This window comes from Podarcis melisellensis, assembly GCF_964234715.1.
Source record: "Podarcis melisellensis genome assembly, chromosome: 16".
Taxonomy (NCBI): domain Eukaryota; kingdom Metazoa; phylum Chordata; class Lepidosauria; order Squamata; family Lacertidae; genus Podarcis; species Podarcis melisellensis.
In genome coordinates, this window is record NC_138533.1 from 17318238 (window position 1) to 17343506 (window position 25269).

The 25269-nt window shown below is 46.3% G+C and overlaps 1 protein-coding gene across 4 annotated transcripts in view; it reads right to left on the reverse strand.

Annotated features, from left to right (window-relative positions):
- Positions 1 to 25269, reverse strand: part of PC (pyruvate carboxylase) — a 250399-nt gene that overhangs the window by 223614 nt on the left and 1516 nt on the right. For 3 of the 4 annotated variants that reach the window (XM_081892242.1, XM_081892239.1, XM_081892241.1), the window contains exon 2: positions 17200 to 17299. The gene's annotated coding sequence lies outside the window, so the exon portion shown is untranslated. Of the gene's footprint in view, positions 1 to 17199; positions 17300 to 19488; positions 19639 to 25269 lie in introns of those variants that run through there. The other variant, XM_081892240.1, reaches the window with a different exon arrangement.

Sequence of the window (25269 nt, forward strand, 5' to 3'; positions counted from 1 at the left end):
CCCCTCCCACCAATGAATTCCAGCATCAGCCTCAGAAAACAGACCCTTTGTGGGCACTCTGAAACTGGCAACCAAGTGTTCAAGGTGTTACACAAACATGATCAGAGCAGTTCTTACAACATCCTGGCCAGGTGAGCTGCTTTCATCAGTATTTTATGAAGAAGGGCTGGCCGGGGGCAGAGGAGGAAAGAGAAGAGGGTTTTTTTTTAAAAAAAAGGTTTTGTCCCAAAGGTGTTTTATTTCTTTAAAAAAAATGTTTAATATAAAATCAAAATTACAAACAAGACCAAAAAAAATGATCAAAGCTACTAAGCATAACACAGGAGCAGTACTAAGGTTGTACTTTCCAAATAAATAAAGAGCAAATAATATAGAAAGAGAAATGCAGCAAGATGCATCATGAGAGCCACATTTTTTAATTTGATGGGGCAAGAGAGTTTTGCATATCTGAATTTAACACGAAAGAAAAGAATCTCACTAGACATCATTAGAAATGTTCTGGTCTTCCTCACCCTTAGAAATGCATGATTTGTGAATTACTTTCTCTGCAAAAGAGTCCACATATTCTTTTACCCCAGCAAGAGGACTAATCCCAACAGCTGATAACAAATCCCTGTCCATCAGTTGTCTGTTGGGGAAGGAACAAATGCATGGGACGAATTAAACAGGGTGGATCTGCCCTGGCCCACACTCAAGGGTACCATGCATATATTGATTGATTGATTGATTGATTGATTGATTGTATTTATGCCCACACCTTTTTCTTCGCCCCTTTCTTCATTTAATCCCCACCACTACCCTGTGAAGTAGGTTAGGCTGAGAGGCAATGAGTGGCCCAAAGACATCCAAGCAAGATTCATGATGGCCCAGTGGGGAATTGAACCTGATCTCCCAGGTTCTTGGGTGGACACTCTAACCATTACACCACCACTGGCTCACTTTTTAAAGGAAATGGGCAGGATGGAGACATACTGGATCACATGCATATGGAAGTCCACATGAATGCTTGCATCTCCAAATGGTACACTCCGACTCCTTGAAGTGTAACCAGAAAGCACAACCCAATCAGCTCCCCTACTCCACACACTCACATTTGTCACAATGAACCCCAGAACTAAAATCAACTAAAACCTAGAAGAGTTTTAAGAATGTGACTTAAAGAAAAAGAAAGTACAATAGATGTGTGATTCATTCATTCATTCTGTCTGACGGCCCTTCAAGCTTCATTCTCGCCCCCCTGTGACAGGGGTGGTGAACGCCTGACCTTTTTGCGATTCGGTTCTAAAATGCCAACAAGACAAAACCTGATCAGAGAGCTGTTGGCTGCCAAGATTCCTGGGCTGTTAAAAAGCAGCTAAAGCAGGATCGACCCAGGGGAGGCTGAAACGAGATACATCCAAATCTGGGGCACAACGCTGCACTCCATTAAGGCAGCCTTTGCCAACCTTAGGTCCTCCAGATGTTTTGCACTGCCACTCCCACCAGCTCCCAGCCAGCCACCATGCCAAGGGCTGGTGGGAGGTGGGTAGCCCTTTCACAAGCAACACTGGCCTATCACACAGGGCAGTCAAAAGGACTGTTGGAATAACGTGAATTGCTTTCAATGCTCATGGGCAGAGAACCCCTTTTCAGCCCAAAGAATGCATTCCCCCTTGCAGGGAATCTCCTAGGGGGTTGCATGTCAGGTGTGGGCAGGGCCAGGTGCAAAAGTGGGTGTAGCCAAATGGGAAATGGGAGGAGCAACAGGTGCAACTTTTTCTCTTGTACAGTAGGCAATGTTCCAGCCACACAAAACCAAGAGGCTTCTGCACAAAGCAGATACGCTTCTCCATCCTGGCACACGGCTTCAAGTTCACTTTTTGGCAAAGCAAACACACTTGAGGAGATGGGCAGAGAAGAGCTTGAAAGGAGTGCCACCCAGGAAGGGTCCTGAGAGCCAGAGAGAGGGGTGTTTGCCCCCTGCCCCCACCCCGATCCCAAGTTCCCCACACCCCAGACATAACTGGGCAGCTGCAAATAAGTAGCAGCTTTTAAAGGGTTACATATTTGAGTGATGCTGCCGTCTTATTTTTAGGAATTTTACTGCTTAGACTGTCTTACTGATTTGTTACTTCAAGTACTGCTATTAATCGACTGATTGCCAGCCATCCTGAAATATTTTAAATAGAAAAGGCAGGCTATGATCATTTCAAATCAATTATTAGAGTGGCTAAAGACTCACATTTATTTATTTATTTATTTATTTATTTAAGGTCATTAATCCGCACAAAGCTGCTTTGCTCTCGTGAATTCTTACACCGCAGGGGGTCATTTTGGGGCTGGCGTGGGAATTTTTTTTGGGGGGGATGATGGTTGTGCTTTCAGTAAGTCCAGCTGATCTCTCTCCGCAGGGGAGGAGCAGGGGAGGCAAAAAAACAACCAGAGGAATTTCATTGTGCCTCACAAGTGGTTCAATAAATGTTTCATTAATATTATTATTCCAGACAATTTGTAAGCTGGTTGATTGTGAAATACCACAAATAAGTTTTCAAAAGAATAAAACAATAAAATCAGTTTAAAAGGATTTAAAATCAGAAATAAATAAAAAAAGGATAGATACGCAAGTCAGGAGTCTACATATCTGAGCAGGCTTGTCTAAACAAAAATGCTTTTATCAAGAGCTGAAAAGAGTACAGCAAAAAGTGTACTGATGTCAAAAGGCAGGGAGTTCCAAAGTGTGGATGCTGCCACATGGAAAGACAGATTTCTTACAAAATCTGTACCTGTAACAGTGCCAGTTCTGCATATCTAAGCTGCCGAGTGGGCATATATGGGGTAAGGTGATTTTGCAAGTAAACTGGTCTCAAGTCCTCCAGGGCTTTATATACTAAAGGTAACACCTTACACTTGGCCCAATAGCAAATGGGCAACCACAGCTGATCTCTGAGCAGAGTGTTAAAAGCTGATAGGGTCTTGCTCCCGTCAGCAAACATGCTGCAGCATTCTGCACTAAATAGAGTTTCCAGATCAAGCACAAGGGAAGCCCCACACAGAGCGTGTTGCAGTAATCCAACCTTGAAGTAACCAATGCATGAAGTACTGTGGCCAAACTTTCCCGATCCAGGAATGGTTGCAGCTGCTGCACCAGTCGCAGCTGGTAAAAGGTGCTTCTAGCCACTGAGTTGGACCCAGAAGAACCTCAGACTGAAAACCTGCAAACACCCCAGGGGGAGTTTTGTTTTGCTGGTCCTGTTTAATGTCACTGGAAATGTGGTGGAGAATAATGTTAAGGTCTGTTATGAGAAATATAAGGACTAAGATATAAAATAAATTCTCATAAATGTACCAGGCAAACATATACATAAATATATAAACTACGTCTGAAACAGTACAGGAAAACAGTCCTCAAACCATTTTGACTCTCCCAAATTGACCTCAAATGTTTCTCTGCAAGGAGGAAGGAAATGGAAAAACCTTCCCATAGTCTCTTTGCTCACAGATCCTGTCTCAGGGGCCTACCATATCTGTGTATGACTAGGGTGAGCCTGTGGCCTGGATTCAGGAACTGAGTATTTACCATCACAAAAGAACGGCCAGGATGCCCAGGTAAAAGCAATCAGTGACCATTATAAGGTATCCTGGCAGACAGGTTTTCTGCTGTAGACCACCCCTTCAGTGATGTATATATGATGTATTGGGGGGTGGCCCTGAGCTACAGGGTAGCAATTTCAAAAATCTATATAAGAGCTTGCACACCAATGTTCTGGGTTCCTCCTCCCTCCTTCGTGGGGGCGGGGTGAGCACCCTGTTGCAACAGTTTAATAAAGATAAAGCTTACTAGCTGCTTTGATTCTCAATATTCTCTGGTTGGCCTCTGTTATTTTCTCCTACCGATAGTGAACCTACATAAGGACTCGATTCGGGCTGTTGGGTACCCCATAAAGGGAAGGGTGCAGTTTTTCTTATAACAGGTCTTTGGTTCTTATCTTTTTGAAAAGAATTTTTGTTTAAAAAAATCCATAATGCAGTAAAATTATAACTGCAAAAAATAGAAATCGAAGAAGTAGAATTTTGAGTCCTCTCTTAAAAGTAATTCTTAGCCCTTACCACCCACAGAGGACAGTAGCTCCTCCCAGCTCTCACCTGGGAGACTGACATTTCCCTGTCTCTCACCCAGGGCCCTCCATTAACCATCTACCACTCCCACGGGTATACAATCTCTGGACCTGGATAAAGGTCGCAGACATAGGACTCCAAAGAAATAAGAAAAGAAGAGAAACAAAGAAGAGAATAAGAAAAAAAGACAGAAAGGGACAATAAAAAGAAAGAGAGACGGACAAGGAAAAAGAAACACTGGAGATCAAGATACAAAAATAAAACTTTTGATTTTCCTTCTACCAGTAACATAAAAAAAAGAAAAGGGATCATTCAAAACATTCAGTCCATGCTTTTATCTTTTTGATGGGTGCAAAAAATTGTGTGGGCAAGTAAATGGAAGGACCGGAATCTGCCATCTGTTTCGGAATGGCTCATGAAAAGTGTTGGCAGCGATGAATGCATGTGGAGAGATGGAATTGCTTTGTGGATTATCGACATGAGAAATATAGAAATGGAAGATTAGAAAGGTACTTTTTTAATCTAGATCACAGCTTCCCAAACTTTTTGGGGGGTCCTGCCCTCTTGTTTCCATAAACTCATCCCCAGTGTTCCTGAACCCTATCCTACAAAACTCATTATTCACAATAGTGGTTTGCACAACCGCTTGTAAGGAAGACAATAACACAATAAAATTCAAAGCAGTGGCAATTAATTGCACACTTATTCAAACTCCAATTAAAACTATTTAGTTCAATCTGACAAAATTCATAACTTGGATACAGTGACACCAGACAGCACATGAAAAAATACTTTTACACATTCTTACTAATGAAAACTTAAGGGTGAAGGAAATTTGTAACTACTTACCAAACATGCCCAAAACCTTCACCTACCACAGATGTACGGTACTTAATTTGTAAGTAAATCAATAGCCATTACCAATAAATAGCAATCCCATGACTTGTGACACCTCAGAATGATAAATACAAACGAATGTGACCGAAGCAAATAGCTTTGAAAGTGAGGAAGGTGTTTCGCTCCAGGCTGCAGCCTGGTCAATCTTAAATAAGCGATCAATACACTCGACGTGGCTCACCTCCAGCACTCCCTTGCTTGCAGCACCCCCTAAGTAATCCCACTGCCCCCCGGGGGCAGTATCACCCACCCTAAGAACCACAGATCTAGATTATGCATTTGACTATGCCTTCCTTTGCTTATCAATGCATTATACTTTTTCTATTAAAAAAACCCCTATAGAAATAATATTTTGTGTGGCCAAGGGCAAGCGACGACTCAAAACCCAATTCATGATACGCAATATGGTTATTAAAACAACAACAACAAACGAATGAATACTGACAAGGATATGAGAGAAGGGCATTTGGAGAAGCCATGTGAGGGCCACAGGTCCTTCCCCTTCGCCCATTCCAAAACCCTGAACAATGGAGGACCCTGAGGCAAGGGACTGCTGATGCAAGATGAGTCTGGCTCAGGCAAACAGCTTAAACAAACAGGACATTGCCAGGGGAGGTGAAAGCTGAAAAGAAAATAGCTGCAGAAATTAAGAGCGGAGACAGGGAGATGACTAGAAAGCAAAATAAACAAAACGTCAAAAAAGGTAGAAGATTCAAAAGACTCTAGAGCAGGAAGGAACAAATTCATGGAGGAGAGGTCTGTTGATGGCTACAAGCCATGATGGCTGTGCTCTGCCTCCACACTCGAAGGCAGCAATGCTGGAAATTGCAGGAGGGGAGAGGGCTCTTGTCCTGCTTGCGGGTTTCCCAGAAGAGGCATTTGATTGACCAGTGGGCCACTGGCCTGATCCAGCAGGCTCTTCTTACATTCTTAGGTTTTGCCCCTAAAATGCCCCAGGTGTCAGGTGTGCGTGTAGCAGCCAGGCCCTGTGACCAATAGTACTTTGCAGGACTGGGGCCTTCCTAAGTTTGTTCTGGAGGCCCCTTGACTGTCCTCGGGTCCAGTATTGGACCACTTCGACCGGATATCTCCAGCCGATGTGGACAGACTCCTCCGAGCTGGAAAGCCCACCACCTGTCCTCTTGACCCGTGCCCGTCTTGGCTGATTAGAGCGTGTCCAGACGAGGTGCGGGCCCTCCTGGGAGATATCATCAATTTGTCCCTTGGCACGGGGACATTCCCAGGGGAACTGAAGGAGGCAGTGGTGCGCCCGCTCTTAAAGAAAACATAATTAGATCTATCCAATTACCGCCCGGTTTCGAATCTTCCGTTCCTGGGTAAGGTGATTGAGAGAGCGGTTGCTGAACAGCTTGGTGGGTTTCTGGATGAAACATCGGCTCTGGATCCATTCCAGTCCGGCTTCCGCGCTGGTCATGGGACCGAGACGGCTCTGGTTGCCCTAACAGATGATCTTCGTAGACAGCTGGATCGAGGCGGGTCGGGGCTGCTGATTCTTCTAGATCTGTCAGCAGCTTTCAACATGGTCGATCATGACCTTCTGGACCACCGCCCTGCCGACGTGGGGATCCAGGGCACAGTCCTTCAATGGCTGTGCTCGTTTCTCTCTGGTCGGGGACAGAGGGTGGCGCTTGGGGGGGAATTGTCATCGCGCCACTCCTTGGTGTGTGGAGTACCTCAGGGTGCGATACTCTCCCCGATGCTTTTCAACATCTTTATGCGCCCCCTCGCCCAGCTTGTTCGGAGTTTTGGGCTAGGTTGCCATCAGTATGCCGATGACACCCAACTCTATTTGTGGATGGATGGCCATCCTGACTCGGCCCCAGACACACTGACCAGATGTTTGGAAGCTGTGGCTGGATGGTTACGTGGGAGCCGGTTGAAGCTAAATCCTTCGAAGACAGAGGTCCTGTGGCTGGGACGGGGCGATATGGGATTGGGGGGGCAACTCCCATCTCTTACGGGGGTGCAATTAGTGCCAGCACCGTCCGTTAAGAGTTTGGGTGTAATCTTCGACACCTCTCTTTCCATGGAGGCGCAGATTGCAGCTACAACAAAGGCAGCATTTTTTCATCTCCGCCAAGCTAAGCAGTTGGCTCCTTACCTCTCTCGCCCTGACCTAGCCACTGTGATCCACACGATGGTCACCTCCAGACTGGATTATTGTAACTCGCTCTACGTGGGGCTGCCCTTGAGACTGACCCAGAAACTCCAGCGGGTGCAGAATGCTGCAGCGAGACTCCTTACGAGGTCTTCGCTGCGAGATCACATTCACCCGGTGCTGTACCAGCTGCACTGGCTCCCGGTGGAGTACAGGATCAGGTTTAAGGTGCTGGTTTAAACTTTTAAAGCCCTATACGGCCTAGGACCCTCGTACCTACGGGACCGCCTCTCCTGGTATGCCCCACAGAGAAATTTACGGTCTTCAAATAAAAACATCTTGAAGGTCCCAGGCCACAGAGAAGTTAGGCTGGCCTCAACGAGAGCCAGGGCTTTTTCGGCTGTGGCTCCGATCTGGTGGAACACTCTGTCACAAGAAACCAGGGCCCTGCGGGACTTGACATCTTTCCGCAAGGCCTGCAAGACAGAGCTGTTCCACCAGGCCTTTGGCAAGGGCACAGCCTGACTCCCTCCCTCGGCAATCTTCGCGGAGCTCTGGCCCAATGGCTGCCAGTGGCTTGAATTAATTGATTTTATAATGAATGATTTTAGAGTGTTGTTTATGCTGTACTTTTGTACTGTTTTATTGTTGTTAGCTGCCCTGAGCCCAGCTAAGGCTGGGGAGGGCGGGATATAAATAAATTTTATTATTATTATTATTATTATTATTATTATTATTATTATTATTCTGAAGAGGCAAGGCGCGGCCTCACAGGTGAGGCCGATTGGTAACTCACAGCACCTGGTGGCAAGAGCTGGGAAGGGATTTCCCTTTGGCTCTTTGCCACAGCAACACGCTTCCTGCCTTGGGCGTCTTGCTTCCTGATCCTTGAACCTTGACTTCGTGACTCCTTGCTTCCTGACCCGTGGACCCTTGGCTTCTTCACTCCCAGCTCTCTGACCCTCAGACTCTTGGCTTCCTGACTCCTGGCTTCTGGACCCCCATTCCTGCTCCCACCCCGCCATCTTGCCCCCAGTCCTGAAGTCCCCTGCCAGGACTTCGATTGCCCGTGAACTGGACCGTGACACCAGGGCCCAGTTAATAGGAGCATAAGAAACTGCCTCACACCAAGTGAGGCCACCGTGGTCCATTTACCTCAGTACTGTCTACTCTACACTGACTGGCGGCAACTCTCCCAGGTTTCAGGCAGGGGACATGCCCAGCTGGACATGGAGATGCCTTCAGGGGTTGAACCTGGGGCCTTCTGCATGCAAAGCAGATGCTCTACCACTGTGCAGAGGCCCCTTTCTTAAAATGGAGGAACCCCAAAATAAGCCAGATGTGTGCTGCATGCACACTTCCTCCTTACCCCTTGTACACCCACAGCTGAAGGCTGCTATCACAACAACTTTAAAGTAAGGAAGGTGGGGAGAAGGGAATTCTTTATACAGCAGATTAAGTTCTGAGCCAAGGAAGACTTTGCGGGGTTTAAGTCTCGTAAGTGACTTTTGATACTTTTGGTGTTGTTAATAAATTTGGAACTAGCTCAGTATCTATGCTATTTATAGATTATTCAATAATATTCTAATTGGTTCATCTGGGATATCATACCCATTTCTCTTGCCTCCAAAAGCCTTGGATCGCATCACATCTCCTAAATAAAAGAAAATAGTCCTCATACAGCTTCTCACAACTCCAACAATTATCCTGAGACAGATTATAAATCCATTTTAATTTGTATGGTGTTTCAAATACCACTGAGGCAGAGTTGTGTAAAATGAAGTTCCTACAAGAAAGCTTCTCCATTAATTGCCAGAATGGTTCTGTAAGATTTTGGGATGTAACTACAATTCCTTATACAGTCAAATCACATCTTGCACAGGGGTTACATTCTGGGGGCATATATGCAAAACCACATATAGGCACGCCGCCCCCTTGGAGCAGCCCCTGCATAAGCAATCTTATTTTCTGGAGCTGGCACACCATACTGATCTTACTGTAAGCAAGGCAAAGAACTTTTAAGTTTTCCACCTTGCTAACTGGGGCTCTCATGAGACCTCACACGGCCTCTTTCTACGCCAGGAAAATCCTGCACAAAAAAGAGATTTTAAGCTCTCCGCCTGCCATGTGTTTAATTTGTGCGATCTCAACCGGCCAGCTGTCAACCGTGTAAATTTGAAATCATGCAAGTTAAATAAGCAAAAGTTGTGAGTTGTCTCTTTGCCGGCTAGAGTAAATTATATATGTTAGAGACAGTAGGCAATTATTCGTGGAATACATTTGGGACAGGGTACTTGAAAGGATACCTGCTCTCAAGAGAGTCAGCCTGCCCAACAAGAACATCCAGGTCACAGCAGGAGCAAAAAAAGAAAAGAAAAAAGAATGTGCCTGTGGTTGGCCGCATAGGTTGGAGTTCCAGACCCTGGAGCACCTTCCTTCCATTTGGGATGTGCATCTAGCCTAGGGGTTGGGAGCCTGTGGGGCCCTCTAGATGTTCTTGGACTCCCAACGCCCATCTGCCCCAAACAGCATGGCCAATAGTGAGGGGTGATGGGAGTTGTAGCCCAGCAACTCTGGAGAGTCCTCTACAAGCTCCCCACCTCCTGCTCCCTTCCCTCTTATCCTTTCCAAAAGGTGTTGAACACCATTTTGTTCCAAAGAGCCTCTACCAATCCAGTCTGCGTCTGCAGCAGAAGTGTTTTAAAGGTATATTTAGATGTTTTATTACTTGTTGCTTGCTGCCCTGGGCTCCTTTGGGAGGATGAGCAAGATATAAATTTAATAAAGAACAAAAAATAAAATAACCTCTGTTGATTTGTTCCTCTTGATTTGAAGTTTTGTTTTTGTTTTTGCCTCGCTCTGTGTATGTGATTTACATTTCAGGTTGTTCTTTTGCTGCTCAACTTATTTATGTTTATTGTTGGTGTTACTGTAGGTTGAATCCAACTAACTTATACTCAGAATAGAGCCACTTAAATTAACGGCTCTAAGCTAGTAATATACAATAATTTGAGTGAATCTACTCTGAGTAGAAATAACACTGGTGATAATCAAATATTTTATTCTGGTCTCATGACACGTTGCGTAAAGAAAGTGGCTTACATGTGGCAACATACATTACAGATGTGTTTTTGTGTACATCCTTTGTTTTGCATGAAAGCTGTTGTCCCCAGCGGGAGTTGCAAGAACCTTTGGCCGATGCAATAAGAACAGGGGTCAGCAACCTAAGGTCCATGGGCTGGAAGCGGCCTGCGGAGGTCATTTGACCGGCCCACGAGCTGCCCCTGAACCGAGCCACCCGCTCACGTGCTGCACTAAACTGGCGCAGTGAGGCTCAGGGAGTCGTTTCCACTGCACCGAAAATCACGCCTGCGCAGGCAGACGCCGAAAATCACGGGCTCACACGCACACACGCGATCCAGCCCGTGGAGGGATCTCCGCAGGACCGATCTGGCCCAGGCAAGATAAACTTTGCCGACCCCTGAATAAGAACATAAAAAGAGCCTGCTGGATTAGGCCCATGGCCATCCAGTTCAGGACCCTGTTCTCACAGTGGCCAACCAGATGACTTTGAAAACCAGCAAGCCAAAGAGCTTACTGTGGTTTCAGCAAATGGTATTCAGAAGCATTTCGTCCTCCAAATACAGAGACAGAGCATAACCATTGTGGGTGGTAGCCATTCATAGCCCTCTCCTCCATGAATTTATCCAATCCAGTTTTAAAGCCTCTCGAGTTGGTGACCAACACTGCCTCCTGTGGAAGTGAGTTCCATAGGTCAACTGTCAAACAGGTTGTCACATTTTGTATAGAGACATCTCATTTTTGGGAGTAACATAAGCAAGTAAACAAAGGATGCTTATGGTCAATTTTTTGGCAGGCAGGGGAAGAGAGGGTGGCATGATATTGTGCCAACCCAACAGAAAGGAGAGAGAAATGTATGCCCACTTGCACTCTTTACTCTGATTGGTACAGAGAGCCATGCATAAATTAATTAAGCAAGCAAGTCACAGCTCCATCCAACCCAGGCCACCTCCCTCCAATCTCTGCCTAAAGCATTTCCAATAAATCTTGCTCCACAAAACAATGAGGACTAGAGTCGTTTGCCCCCACCATCAGCACCTCCTAAAGTTAAAGTCAAGAAACAGCCAAACAAATGAGGCACATACCAGGCTCTGATCTTGTACAGAGACCCTGCAGAAATAACGTACAGCAGCCCAGTTCTAGGTATGAACCCTGGGTTATGTATTAAGCTTTTTCACTGCAGACAGAGAGAGAGAGTCAGTGTCAGAAGCTGATTATTAGTCTGTCTAGAAAGGGTGGCCAGCCTCCTTCCCCCACCCCAAAATCTGGGATTCGTGCCACTTAATAGGCAAGAAGAATTCCAAAACTTTGGTCCTGGGGGAAGCAGACACCAACTATCTGATCCTATTTCCAGCGTCCTCAGCAGATCGAGAGCTTCCTGCAGCGTGGCGATTATTAAAGAGTTCCCTTCGGCGCAAGACATAATTGCCACCTGTCCCCCAGAGCAGCCGCCAACTCTCTCAGAAACGCTTGAAGCCACACTAGTTAATAAATCCCCAATTTAAAAGGCTTCCCCGTAAACATTCCAGAATGGAGTTGAAGGCTTTCCGTCCCCTCACAGACAGACACAGCCCACAAGACCTCTCACTTGCAATGCTGGTACCGTTCTGACAGGCGCTGGTATGGCAGGGAAGTTGTGGGAGGACTTCTGGGAAGCAGGGATGAAATCTCTCTCTCTCGCAACACGAGAGCTCAAGGGGAACCAACAAACCTGAATGTTCATGACTTCTTCATGCAGCGCATATAGTTAAGCTATGGAACTCGCTGCCACAGGAGGCAGGGATGGCCAAAACAACTTGGATGGCTCTAAAAGAAGATTGGACAAATTCATGGAGGAGAAGGCCATCAATGGCTACCAGCCATGATGGCTGTGTTTCTGCCTCCGTGGTCAGTAATGCTTCTGAATACCAGATGCTGGAAATCACAGGAGGGGAGAGGGCTCTTGCACTCAGGCCCCGCTTGTTGGCTTTTCAAAAGAGGCATCTGGCTGGGCACTGTGAGAAAATGTTGGACAAGTTGGCATGATCTAGCAGGTTCTTCTTACGTAAAAAGGAAGGTAAAAGGTAAAGGACCCCTGACAGTTAAGTCCAGTCGTGAACGACTCTGGGGTTGCCGCGCTCATCTCGCTTTACTGGCCGAGGGAACCGATGTTTGTCCGCAGACAGTTTTTCTAGGTCATGCATCTAGCATGACTAAGCCGCTTCTGGCGAAACCAGAGCAGCGCACGGAAATGCCGTTTACCTTCCCACCGGAGCGGTACCTATTTATCTACTTGCACTTTGACATGCTTTCGAACTGCTAGGTTGGCAGGAGCAGGGACCGAGCAATGGGAGCTCACCCCGTCGCAGGGATTCGAACCACCAACCTTCTGATCAGCAAGCCCAAGAGGCTCAGTGGTTTAGACAACAGTGCCACCCGCGTCCCCAAAAAAGGAAGAGTGGGTGTTAAAATTGTCCATCTCCTGTTAGCAGCACCTGGAATGAGCAGGCCCACAGTTCACCTGGTCACAATCCTTCCCACTTTAATGAGGTGTATTGTATTTCTGCTTACATTTCTGTTTCTTAATTGGTGGCTGCACACATAAATTAGCATGTGTAAATGTAATGCAGATCTGTGCCATCCTCTTTCTTTCTTTCTTTCTTTCTTTCTTTCTTTCTTTCTGTTGTGGGGGGTGGGGGAAGCCACCTTAGTCAGTTTTGTCCCTGTACTAGTTGGCCAACAACTGTGGCCCAAAGCCACATTCACGCCATATCTTTAAAGCACTATATCACCACTTTATAAAAAGTCACAGCTTCCCCACAAAAATTCTGGGAGCTGTAGTTTGCTCAGGGCGCTGAGAGTTGCTAAGAGACTCATATTCCTCCCCCCGAGCTACAATTCCCAATGTGGTTTAGTAATCTATCCCTCTTCCCAGGGAAGTATGGGAACTGTAGCTCTGCAAAGGGAATGATGGTGGCATGCTATTATTTTCCGTGTGTGGTATGAACATGGCCTGGTGTTCTTGAGAACGCCATTAAGATGAAGCAGCGTTTCATGGGAAACTGGGCTCAGAGAATAGCAATACTTTGATGGGAAATGAAACACACATGGATAAAAGTGGCATAGGCAAACTCGGTCCTCCAGATGTTTTGGGACTACAATTCCCCTCACCCCTAGGCTAACAGGACCAGTGGTCAGGGATTATGGGAACTGTAGTCTCAAAATAACTGGAGGGCCGAGTTTGCCTACGCCTGCATAAAATCCATGAATATTTAGAATGTTGGGCTAGGACCTGGGAGAATCACTGCCCAGCCATGAAGCTCACTGGGTGACCTTGGGCCAGTCACTGCCTCTCAGCCTAACCTACCTCAAAGGGTTGTTGCTGTGGGGATTAAATGAGGAGGAAGAGAACCATGTAAGCCATTTTGAGCTTCAAGGAGGAAAAGGTAGGATATAAATGCAATGAATGAACGAATGAATCTGCTGCCTTATAAGAATTTGGGTTCTGGATATTTTTGCCTCAGATCAATCTAAGACAAAAGGAATACATACTTATATTAGAAATGGAAGTTTGGCACTGAAACAATAGGCAAAAGACCAGCAGGGGAGAGAAATCATGCTGGTGAGATCAACAGGAAGACGAGGTTAGCTGCTGTAAATATTTATGCTCCTAACATCACTCAAATACCGTTTCATTTCTATAAAATATCTCTATTACACCCATATGAACCAGATCTTAAAGCTTAAAGAAAAGTGCTAAGGGAGAAACTATTCCAGCTGGGAGAGTTATAATGGTGTTATCAATGTGTTTGACACATTATCTATATTTTTAGAACCCACCCCAGTTGTGATTATGATTTGTTTTAAACAGTTTTTAATGCTTTATTTTATATTCCTGTAAACCACCCTGGGACGTTTTGGTGAAGGGTGGGCAATAAATCTAATAATAATACAATGGGGAACCTGATAGATCAAACAGGAAGCAAACCCCAACCAAGTCAGTGACTTTTACCATGAAGAGGGAAAACAAGCAACGCAGCTTCTATTCCTGGTTAATGTCTGGGGGTATCTGCACCCTACAGAAAAAGAATGTACCTTTTCTCAATGTTCATCAATCTCATCCAAGAATTGTTTTCTGGCTTAGTAAACACAACAAGAGACCAAAGAACATTTGACCTATTTGATGCAGAGCATACTTCAATTTTTAACTGTTTAGATACAGTGCTTAAGTATTTTATTGTTAAAGAATAATATGGTTATGTACAATTCTTCAAGAGCGTTGGATTAAATATGTGCAGGTATTGGGGGTCTTACAGTCTGCAACTTATTCAAAGGGCCTGCAATATTCTATATTTCCCCTCCACTTTGCACTAAAACTCCCTTCAGTCCCAGTCAGTATGATCTTATGCTGCTGGGGATTATGGGACCACAGCTGTGATGGCTGGGGCTGATGGGAGTCCAAAACATCTGGAAGGCCTCAGGTAGGCAAAGGCTATTCTTAAAGTGTGACTTACTTGATTGTTTGGAGACTCAGGCTATTGTTCCTAAACCATGGTAAGCACAAACTAGAGCGATGTCCGATATCAACCCCTTTGTGGTTTTCACGAACATACAGATTAACCGTGGTTTTCAGCTGCACTCACGGTTGCTGAGAGGCAACTAGGGCAGGCAAATGGCCCACACGTCTCCTGCCACACTCACATTTTGTTCCTAGGTCTTGCAAGATGAGAGACTTTTGTTCTGAGGGCTACAGAACAGCTTTTCCGGGGGTGGGTGGAGATTTTCCAAGCATTACAAGAGCTCCCCTGCTGGCTTATCAAAAGAGGCCTCTTATCTTATTCAAACCTGGACCTGGGCAGCCTCCATCTGATATCTGAGGTTCAGCTTTGTAGTCCACAGGGGAAGGATGATGGGGGAGCCGGAGGAGCAAGACGCGGGGGGGGGGGGGGAGAGAGAATACAATGTTCAGGTGCCTGAAAGGCTAATTGGCTTTGGAAGCAGCTGAAAACAGCCTTTCTTAGCAAAAGCACATAGTGGTTAAAAGAGCACCCAGCAGAGAGGAAGGGGCGGAAAGAAGCACTTTTGGGTCGGCTCAGATCTATGTCTAGCACTCTGACCTGGCCGACAAATGCACTACCAAGAAGAGGTAGGACTATCATATCACAGAATTGTGGAGTTTAAAGGGACCACAAGGGTCATCTAGTCCAACCTCCTGCAATGCAGGAATGTTTTCCCTAACATGGGGTTCAAACCCACAACCCTGAGATTAAGTGCCTTGTGATATACCATTTTTGGATTACAGAACAGGGGTTGGATTACAGAACATTTTTAAGTGCTTCCCTAGGTAAAAAAAAAAAAAAAATCACTGTATGCAGCAAGAGACCACAACAGGAAGCAGGCTGGCTTAGAAGCCTAGGAGGATGTGTGGAGTCAAATGCGGTTGAGATCTCAAAAGCCAACAGAGGAGAGGTCCAAATAAGATTTACACTAGCTGGAGGTAGGGCTGAGGTGCCCTTGTCCCTCTTGTGATCAGACAAAGTGGAGCGGTTGTTAAGTTGCCTTGAGCAAGATCAAGCGATTTAACTGATTAAATAAATAAATGAAACGTGTTACGTAAAATAGAAGATATGCAAACTAGCGGATCATTTATTCCAGTAGCTGAGTCACGCTACTCTCAGCTTGGATTAAAACCCTGAAAGATTAAAAACGTCTTGAAGCACTAAGTAGACGCGGCTCAGTTTATAATTATTTAACAGAGGAAGCCACTTTCTGGTGCTGCCTCCCCTGTGTGGCAGCAATGGCTCTCCAGGAGCCTTTTTCAGTCTTACCTGGAGATGCCACTGGAGACTGAGCCTGGGACCCTCCATCTCCAAGGGGGCAAGGCCAGTTGCAGCAGATGAAAGCGCACGCTTGCTTACCTGGGGTGGGCCTGGCACCAATGTCGGTATGTCCCCCGCTCTTCAAAAGGGGAACTCAGGGAGCATGCTGAAGTCTATTGATGTACCCTAGAGCGCTATATTAATCCACTAAACACGCACCTGTAACCTGGTCTACGTTTAGCCTACATACTGAATTTTGATAATAACGAAGCTGAGATTCTGAGATTCTCCAAAAGCAGCAGCCAGGACACACACATTCCTCACTCCCAACTTTTAACGGGGGTGGGGCGGGGCTACTTCTTCACCTCCACCCACTCCAAAGATAGAGAATAACTGAATATTGGCATTTACGTAAGAAGATCAGAACAGCCTGCTGTGTCAGGCCAATGGCCCATCCAGCCCAGCATCCTTTTCTCATAGTGGCCAACCAGATGCCCGTGGGAAACCCGCAAGCAGGACCCAAGCACAAGAGCACTCTCCCCTCCTGTGCTTTCCAGCAACTGGCATTCAGAAGCTTTTCTGCCTCAAGACTGTAGAGGCAGAGCATAGTTGTTTGGGTTAGTAGCCATCGATAGCCCCATGAATTCATTGAACCCTCTTCTAAAGCTGGAGGCTATCGCTGCCTCCTGCAGAAGCGAGTTCCGCAGTTTAATGGTGTCCGTTCTTACCCAGTTCATGACCATTTGGAGTAAGCCTGAGGCTAGTCGGCCCACATGTCCCGGGCCCTAAGGAAGTTAGATTAGCTTCAACCAGAGCCAGGGCCTTTTCAACTCTGGCTCCGGCCTGGTGGAACGCTCTGTCTCATGAGACCAGGGCCCTGCAGGATCTGATTTCTTTCCGCAGGGCCTGTAAGACAGAGTTGTTCCACCTGGCCTCTGGCTTGGAGCCAATTTGATTCCCTCCCCCTCTTTCCCCCCCCCTTTTCCTCCTGCAATGAGGCTACACTTTAATATTTTAATGTTTCAATATTTTAATGTTGTATTTTAAGTTTGTTTTTAAGTATTATTCATTCAACTTTTTTTTATTATTGCTTGTTAGCCGCCCTGAGCCCAGCCTTGGCTGAGGAGGGCGGGGTATAAATAAAAATTATTATTATTATTATTATTATTATTAGTTCATCAGAGAGATTTAGCTGAACAGGAAACATACCTTCAAGGCCACTGTCCTCCTCTAGAGCATTTGGTCCAATCCTGGCCACCCTTCACACACCCAGCTTGATGTCCTGGGATCAAAAGAGCAGAACTGTGGCCTGTGGGGATGAGGAGGAATGAAATAAGTTACGGGTCAGCCAAAGCACATCCTCACGCCATGCTTCTGAATCATTTACCACAAGATCCGCCAACATTACTTTACTTTATACTTTATTGTCACTTGTACAACTTGTATACAGTGAGATTACACGTATAATGAGATACACGTGCCACACCAGGGGTTTTGAGGTACATCAGCCTCAGCCAGTGTGGGATGTCACCCAAACTGTGGCAACACACAAACAGCAGCGGATAATTATACCTCCAGGCCTCCCCTCAGGCCTGCTTCATGCCCCCTCCTTGAGTGCTTTTGCCTGGCTAGAATGTGTCATCTAAGTGGGATTGTATTTCTTGCTTGCCTTGCTTGGAGGATGGAGAGAGATCAGGGGAGGAGAGGAGTGTGTGGAAAACTCTGACTTTCACATGACCGAAATGCCGCCTGCCACAAAGGCCTTATCTGCGCTATGTGTTTAAAGCAGCGTCACTCCACTTTAAACCATCATGGCTTCCACTCTGCAAAGGATCCTGGGAACTATTTGTTACAGGTGCTGAGCGTTCTGAGGGAAAGCCTATTTATTCCCCTCACAGAGCTACAATTTCCAGAGTGGTGCAGTAGTCAATCCCTTCCCACAGGGAACTCTGGGACAGGAATAGGGGAGTCTCCTATCAACTCTTAGCACCCTTAAGAAGCTACAGTTCCCGTCATCCATTTTGCGGAGCCATGGCTGTTTAAAACAGTGTGATGGCACGTGAAATGAATAGCGCAGGGAAGGGGTGAAGTTAAGAAAGACATCCACTACTCCGCCCATTTTCATCTCAGGCCTCACGGACTCACGGCTGGCATGTGGCCCTTGGAAGACTGCTCCGCAGCCTGTTTTACACGGAAATGTTTTCACTCTTGCTCGCCTGTGCGAGCATTTCAAAGGTGAAACGCCATGTCTGCGACCTGTTTTAACATTTTCCTGTCTACAGGGCAGATCTACCAAGATCCCATTCAAGAACAGGGGCTGCTCTTGTAACGATTCAGAGACTGAAATGGTCTCTGTGCACCAAAGAAGACAGTGGACACAGAAGATCTGACTTTGCTCAATATATCGAGCCAGATTAGGTTGGCACACACCCGAGAAGGCCTGTCACTGCCCGTGACAAGAAGATTCCCGAGTCTAAAGCAACTGTGACAAGATGACAAGCGGGATTAATCTCTGCATCAGCTCAAGTCTCTTGTGGGAACCACCAGAGATCCCCTTTACTCAGGGTGGAAATACCTAAGCAGGGCTCTTGGTACACCACCACACTTCCACCATTTGTGTAGGGCACAGGCAAAGGATGGCCGCATTTTATCTCCTGAGGTACACATGTTCCTTAACAAGAACAATTAAAAAAAATAGAAACCAGGTTTCTAGCCCCAGAAAAGTTTAAAAAGTCAGGAAGCTGGTTGGCTGAACAGAGTTTTCAATGGCTGAGGACTGGTGCAGTGCTTCGCTTTACTACTACTACTACTACTACTACTTCGACTACTACTATGAGCCTTTATTGACATGTTAAAACAGTAAAATCATACAAAGGCATCCAAATACATTGATAATCCTTAGCATATTGTATCTTCCCATGACTAGCTGATACCTGCAAAAGAGAACTTTGGAAGATGCCACAAAAGGACATGCAATTGGGCACAACCATTGTAAGAATACCACTTTCGATACTATTTTTTCTTAACACATAAGCAGGACTATTACTTGTGCATTTCATTATGAGCGGTTAGCATATTGGACCAGAAGAAGGCCCACTGGGCTGAAATGTGTTTGGTTTTAGGCAAACAGTAGTCACAAGAACACTAGTTTGTGGATTAGGCACTCACGTGGCCAGATTATGGTATTTATTATTATATTAAAGCATTCATATTCATTCCTTTATTCTATGTCATTTAAACATTTTTTTTTTATCCACTGTGGTATTAAAAGTTTGTTCACTCATCTCTTTGGAACATTTCAGCAGCAGTACGTTTCAATTTCCATCCTTACCCAACTTCTTGTTCTTGTCACAGAACACATTATGCAAAATCCCTAATGGCAGAGTATACAAACCAAAAAGGAATTATGCAGATACATTTTGCATATTTCATGCAGGTCACAGAGTACAGGTTTTCCAGACGTGGAGACAAATTAGCATTCAGGACACACAGTCCTACCCAAAGCCTGGCTGCTGTGATTTTGACAAGTTGGGCAGCACCTAACTACAGACGCATCTGGAACAGCGAGGTGTAAGCAGGGCTTATCCAAGGAAGGCTGGCTGAGCCGTGGCCAAAGCTCACTCACGAGACCAGCTCAGCCACCTCACTTTGTAGTAAAGGTTGTTTTCTGAGCCATTCAAAACAGAGTACAAGTTCTTTGGAACATCAGCTCCCAGATCTGTCTCCAGGGATGTCACAGTAGTAGTGTAGTCCAGTGTAGAGCCAGGGTGGTTATCGAGTGTTGGAGCCAGGAGAGACCAGGGTTCAATTCCCCACTCGACTATGAAGCTTATTGGGAGACCTTGGGATGGTCACTGCTTCTTAACATACCTCAGAGGGTTGCTGAGAGGATAAAATGGGGAGGGAGAACCGTGTATGCCACCTTGAGCTCCGTGGAGAAAAAGGCGGGATATAAATGTGATCAATCAATAAACGGCACCACACTGCTCTAGGTCAGCCTTCCTAGTGGCCTTGTAGCTTTGGACTAGAGCTCCCATTAGTCTTAGACAGCATGGCCATTTGTGTCCACAACTTTCGCCATCAGTTGTAGTCCCGCTTAGGACTACAACTCCCATCAGCCACAGCATCACACAGTCTAGAGCTGACTGAGGTTTCAGCCTAAAACATCAGCAGAGCACTAAGTTGCTCTCTTAATGCTAGTAGTCTGTTTTTTTCCAGCAAGGTGGAATCCTCTCCCCTTTCCCTTTTGTTGAGGCCCCTGCCTCCAATCTTACACAACTCTTATCGTAGGAAGAAAGGCAAAGGTCCCTTTCCACTTTAATCTCATTAAACCTTTCCACACTTCCCTTTTGTTTTTTCAACTCTTGGAACATTCAGCTTACCACTGCAGAGCAAAATCAATGATGAGAACAAAAAGAAAGCCTGCTGGATCAGACCAGTGGCCCATCGAGTCCAGCATCCTGTTCTCCCAGTGGCCCAACCCCAATGGGAAGCCCAAAAGCAGGACCCGATCACCAGAGCAACACTCTCCCCTCCTGGGGTTTCCAGCAACTGAGATTCAGAAGGGCAGAATGAAGGAGGGAAGAGCATAGCCATCCTGGCTAGTAGCCATTGATAGACCTCTCTTCCATGTATTGGTCTAATCCTCTTTTAGATGGCCAACATTGCCTCCTGCAGGAGAAAGTTCCATAATTTAACTAAGCGCTCCTCAAACTATGTGAACTTGCTTCCCCTCGAAGAGGATATTCTAGACCTGGAAAAAGATGCAGAAAAGGGAAACCAGGATGAGAACGACTTCCTGCTCTGTTTGGAAGCTCCCTAGAGCATCTGGCCAGCTGCTGGGACAGGGTGCTGAACAACGGTGGGCTTCTGGAAAGGCCCCAACACGGCCTTCCTTGTAACTGAAGCCACCAGGCCGCCTGAATCAGAGCCCTACACCCTTACATTTTTATTCTTCACATTAATGCAGAGTTTGGACTGAATAATCTCCACATCTCCTTTCCCAACAAATTTTTGGCTGGTTCAACTGCAGCCCTGAACTCTGCCTGCAATGATGGTGCTTCTGCCAATGCTGGTTCCCCGCAGAGCTGCCCGTCCCCTCCGCAACACTTTCCCCAAAGCATGCTTTTGCCGCATGAAAAGAAAATCCAGTTTAGCAAGCATCACGTGCTCCCTTTCAGAGCAGCCTGGCCCCAATAGGAAGGGCTCCGGTCCCTGGCAAAGAGTCAGACAGCAGGACCCAGGAGACAGCTCCTTCCCCCTCTCTGGAAAAATTACACAAATGTCAATTGAAAGCAAGTTTTTCAAAGGAGGAGTGTGTGTGTGTGTTTGCACAATCATTCTCCTGTAATAATCAAGCATGGAGCTAAGCTGGGGGAGAGCGGGGTGGAATCCAAACTCTCTTGCATCTGCGGAGGCAGAAAAACACATACAAGCCCAGCAGGGCCACTAACTAAAGTTTTTCAATCCAAGACTGGTTGCTGAATGTCATGGGGGTAGAATGGGAAAACCCCTACTAATGTTTATTTCTAAAGAACCGTTGGCATCCAAGGCACAAGCAGAAGACGGGGTGGCGGGGCGGTGACATTATCATCATAATTTTATTATTTGTATGCCGCCCATATGACTGGGTTGCCCCAGCCACTCTGGGCAGCTCCCAACAAAATATTGAAAACACAATAAAACATCAACCATTAAAGGCTTCCCTGAACAGGGCTGCCTTCAGAGGTCTTCTAAAAGTCAAATAGTTGTTTATCTGTTTGACATCTGATGGGAGGGCGTTTCACAGGGTGGGCGCCACCACTGAGAAGACCCACTGCTATACAATAACTTATAATCGTAGAGGAGGAAGGAAGACAGGGAAGTGGTCCCACAGGCGCACAGCCAGGCAACTCAAGAATGCAGGCGAAAAGCCAAAGTTTGTAGAAAATCTGGTTTTTAAGAGGGAGGAGGAGAGAGAGAAAGTTTCATCACGTGAGTGTCCTGGCAGACAGCACTAGGCCTAGAATCCTCACTTAAGAATGACCCTGCTGGATGAGACCAAAGGTTCATGTAGCTGAGCTTTCTCTCTCAAAACAAACACCAGCCGTTGCCCCAGGCAACTCACGACTGCAGCACAAATCCAGCAGCTGCCCACTAGCCCCAAGTGGGCACTGAGGGACTTTTGGATAAATGCAACCATCCCCCAAGGCTACAGCATATGCCCCCTGCCAAAACAAGTAATCTGCATCCTAGTTTAACCTAGTCCAAGGGATACTCTCCACCTGCTTCCAGGTTTCCAGAGCAAAACATCTCCCGTGCCAGATGCAGCCGGGTGACGTCTCTCCTCGATTGGCTCTTGGGCAAAGGCCCTTCACTTCTCCCCACGTTCACTCATGCAAACAACAAGATTAGCAGCCAAGAAAACACAGAAAATGAACCACTGTGGGCAGGGACAGAGGGAAAGGAGCAGAGACTGAGTTATGTCACGGCCAGCAGGCAAAAACTTTTTCTGTTGCCTTTCAGTCAGACACTATGAAAGCACTGGCAGGTAAAATATGATCTCTTCGTCGGTTACTGCAAGTTATTGGGACACTTTTGTTACACCTGGAGAAAAACATTTGGCGGCTGGAGTGTTGCCATCAAAGAAGGGAAGAGGAATGTGGAAGAACTAGTGGGGTTCCTGGTGGTGAATCGCCTTAAAGAAGCACAGCGCCAGCACCCCACAGAATTGAAGAGTTGGAAGGGACTGCGAGGGTCATCTAGTCCAACCCCCTGCAATGCAGGAAACCTTTGCCCCATGTGAGACTCGAACCCACAACCCTGAGATTAAGAGTCTCATGCTCTACCGACTGAGCTGTCCCAGCTTGGATTACTGCATTTCTGGGACTTACTGAAGAAGGGAAGAAGAGTCCTACCAGAGCAAGCCAATGTCCCATCTAGTCCAGCATCCTGTTCTCACAAGACCCTGGTCATGAAAAGGCTTAGGAATGACTACGCTAGAATGATTATTAATAATCACATCTGCATCAGAATATTATACAAACAGCTTGCTGGATGTTCTCACTGTGGCCAACCAGATACCCCAATGGGAAATGCAAAAGCAGGACCCAAGCACAAGAGCAACTCTCCCTTCCTGTGACTTCCAGCTACTGGTATTCGGGAGCACTGCTGCCTCTGTCTGTTGAGGCAGAGCAGTGCCATCGTGGCTAGTAGCCATTGATAGCCTTCTCCTCCATGAATTTGCCCATTCCTCTTTTAAAGGCATCCAACTTGGCAAATATCTCTGCCTCCTGCGGAAGCGAGTTGCGTGGTTTAAGTACATGCTATGCTGACAAGCGGCCACCCCTCCAAGACCCAGCATGGTGGTGGCCTCCTGTGGCTTCAGACCAAACCCTGTCTCATTACCTCCGCTGGTTTCACCTCCTTCATCAGACACTTTCTGTGTGCTTCCAGGTCTACCTGGCCTTATACTGAGTTAGACCAACACTGCCTACACTGACTGGCAGCGGCTCTCTAGGATTTCAGGGATATAACTCCCCCAGCCCTACCTGCAGTCACCAAGGATTGGACCTGGGACCTTGTGCGTGCAAAGCAGATACACCTTCCACTGAGCCACAGCATTCTCCAGAGGATTTTTTTTTTAAAAAAGGTAAAAACAGAGGTTCTCATTCAGAACCCACATCATAGATTACACGTTCCTATGTCTTTGTTTTCCTGGAGGCACCGTTTTCTCACAAGCTTTGGCTTGCAAGCCAGGATGGGAAGGAACATCTCTCCAAAAGAAGTATTGCCGTCAGGCTGCTTTTCGTGCACAGACTTGAGAAAAGCCTGGCTGTGCCAGCAGTTGGCTGGGAAATGTTAGTTCCGCTACACTTGGACAATGTGTTCCTGCTGGAAAGGGGGCTGGGAGGATGTCCCCCGCTAGGACCCTTCCACCCAGGGCCAAAGGGGAGGAGGGTGTCTGGACAAAATTTCGGCCAAAGATGCAGGCAAATCAGTAAGAATAACCTCACCCTGAGACCACCCAGTTCTTACGACACAGGGAAAGTAGGGAGCACCGAAATCTGAACAGAAGCATGTGGCAGCCATGTTGAACTTGATAGTGGCATTGCTTTTTATCAGTGTTTCATCTCACTTGTCCATTTGCCCCTCAAGGTAGTGCACAACAAAATTATAAAAATTAAAAGACCAGAAACTTTGGCCTCTGTCTCTCCAAGCTCTTCCTTTCCTGCTGTTTGCAGGAAAAACCTGGTCTAGGTTTTTCCTCCTCCCTCCCAAACCCTTTTCCTTTTGTGTCATGACTAGCAGGGCACTTCCAGACATTCTGTTTACTGGGCATTCATACCGATCAATCTGCAGGGAGATTAGATTACGCTGAGTATCATTCTGATTAATTTGTGGGGAGGTTAGATAGTGCTGCATCAAAGCAAGCGTTACTCACCCACTTTGCAATGATTTCCACCACCACCACCACCCCGGCTTCATCACTTATTGCAAGACGTCTGATCATTTGTGGAAACAACGCTCAATCCACTACAACTGCAGAACCTGAGTGTGCCAGTGTGTAACTGAAACCCACCTAAAAATAGTGACAATGGAAGCCCCCTTAGATAGCTTCAGGGCAGAGACTGTCCTCTCATTCTAAGCCACTCTGGGAGCCTTATTTGGCTGTTGAGTAGGATAAAAATGCCAAAAAGAACAATAATAATGGAAAAAATAGCTTCAAGGATTGTTGTTTTAAGTGCACAAATTTAAAACACAAAAATGTTCAGCCCGCAGGCATACACACAGGCTCGTCTTCAACAGGCCTGCCTGCACAAACTGCAAACCACTGGTGCACACATGCTCCTTCTATCTACATTTCATGGGTTGGCCAATCACTTAACATCCTCACGGCCTTTGCAGGCCCAATGGGACCAAGCCCCTCCTTGTCCGCCAACATATGACAGTCCTCACCCCACTTGGGAATCCCTGCAAATGGAATTCAGATGCACACTGTCTCCAACACTGGAAGCAAAACATAGCCATCATAGCTGGTGGCAAGTGGCTGCCCTAACCTCCATGGATTTGTCTAAAGAACTGTTTTAAAAATTTGGTTGCTGGTTACTCAATTGCTCTGGAAACAAAACCAACTCAACAATAAGGGAACCTGGGAGTTTCTGTGTGCAAAGCATTTGCTCTCCCACTGAGCGAAGGACGCTCAAGAAAAGATCGAGAGCAGAAAAGATTGAAAGAAAATCAGCATTAAGGTTAGAGAAAAGCTTCTATCTGAAAAAACAGTAGAGCCTCTGCAAGTCA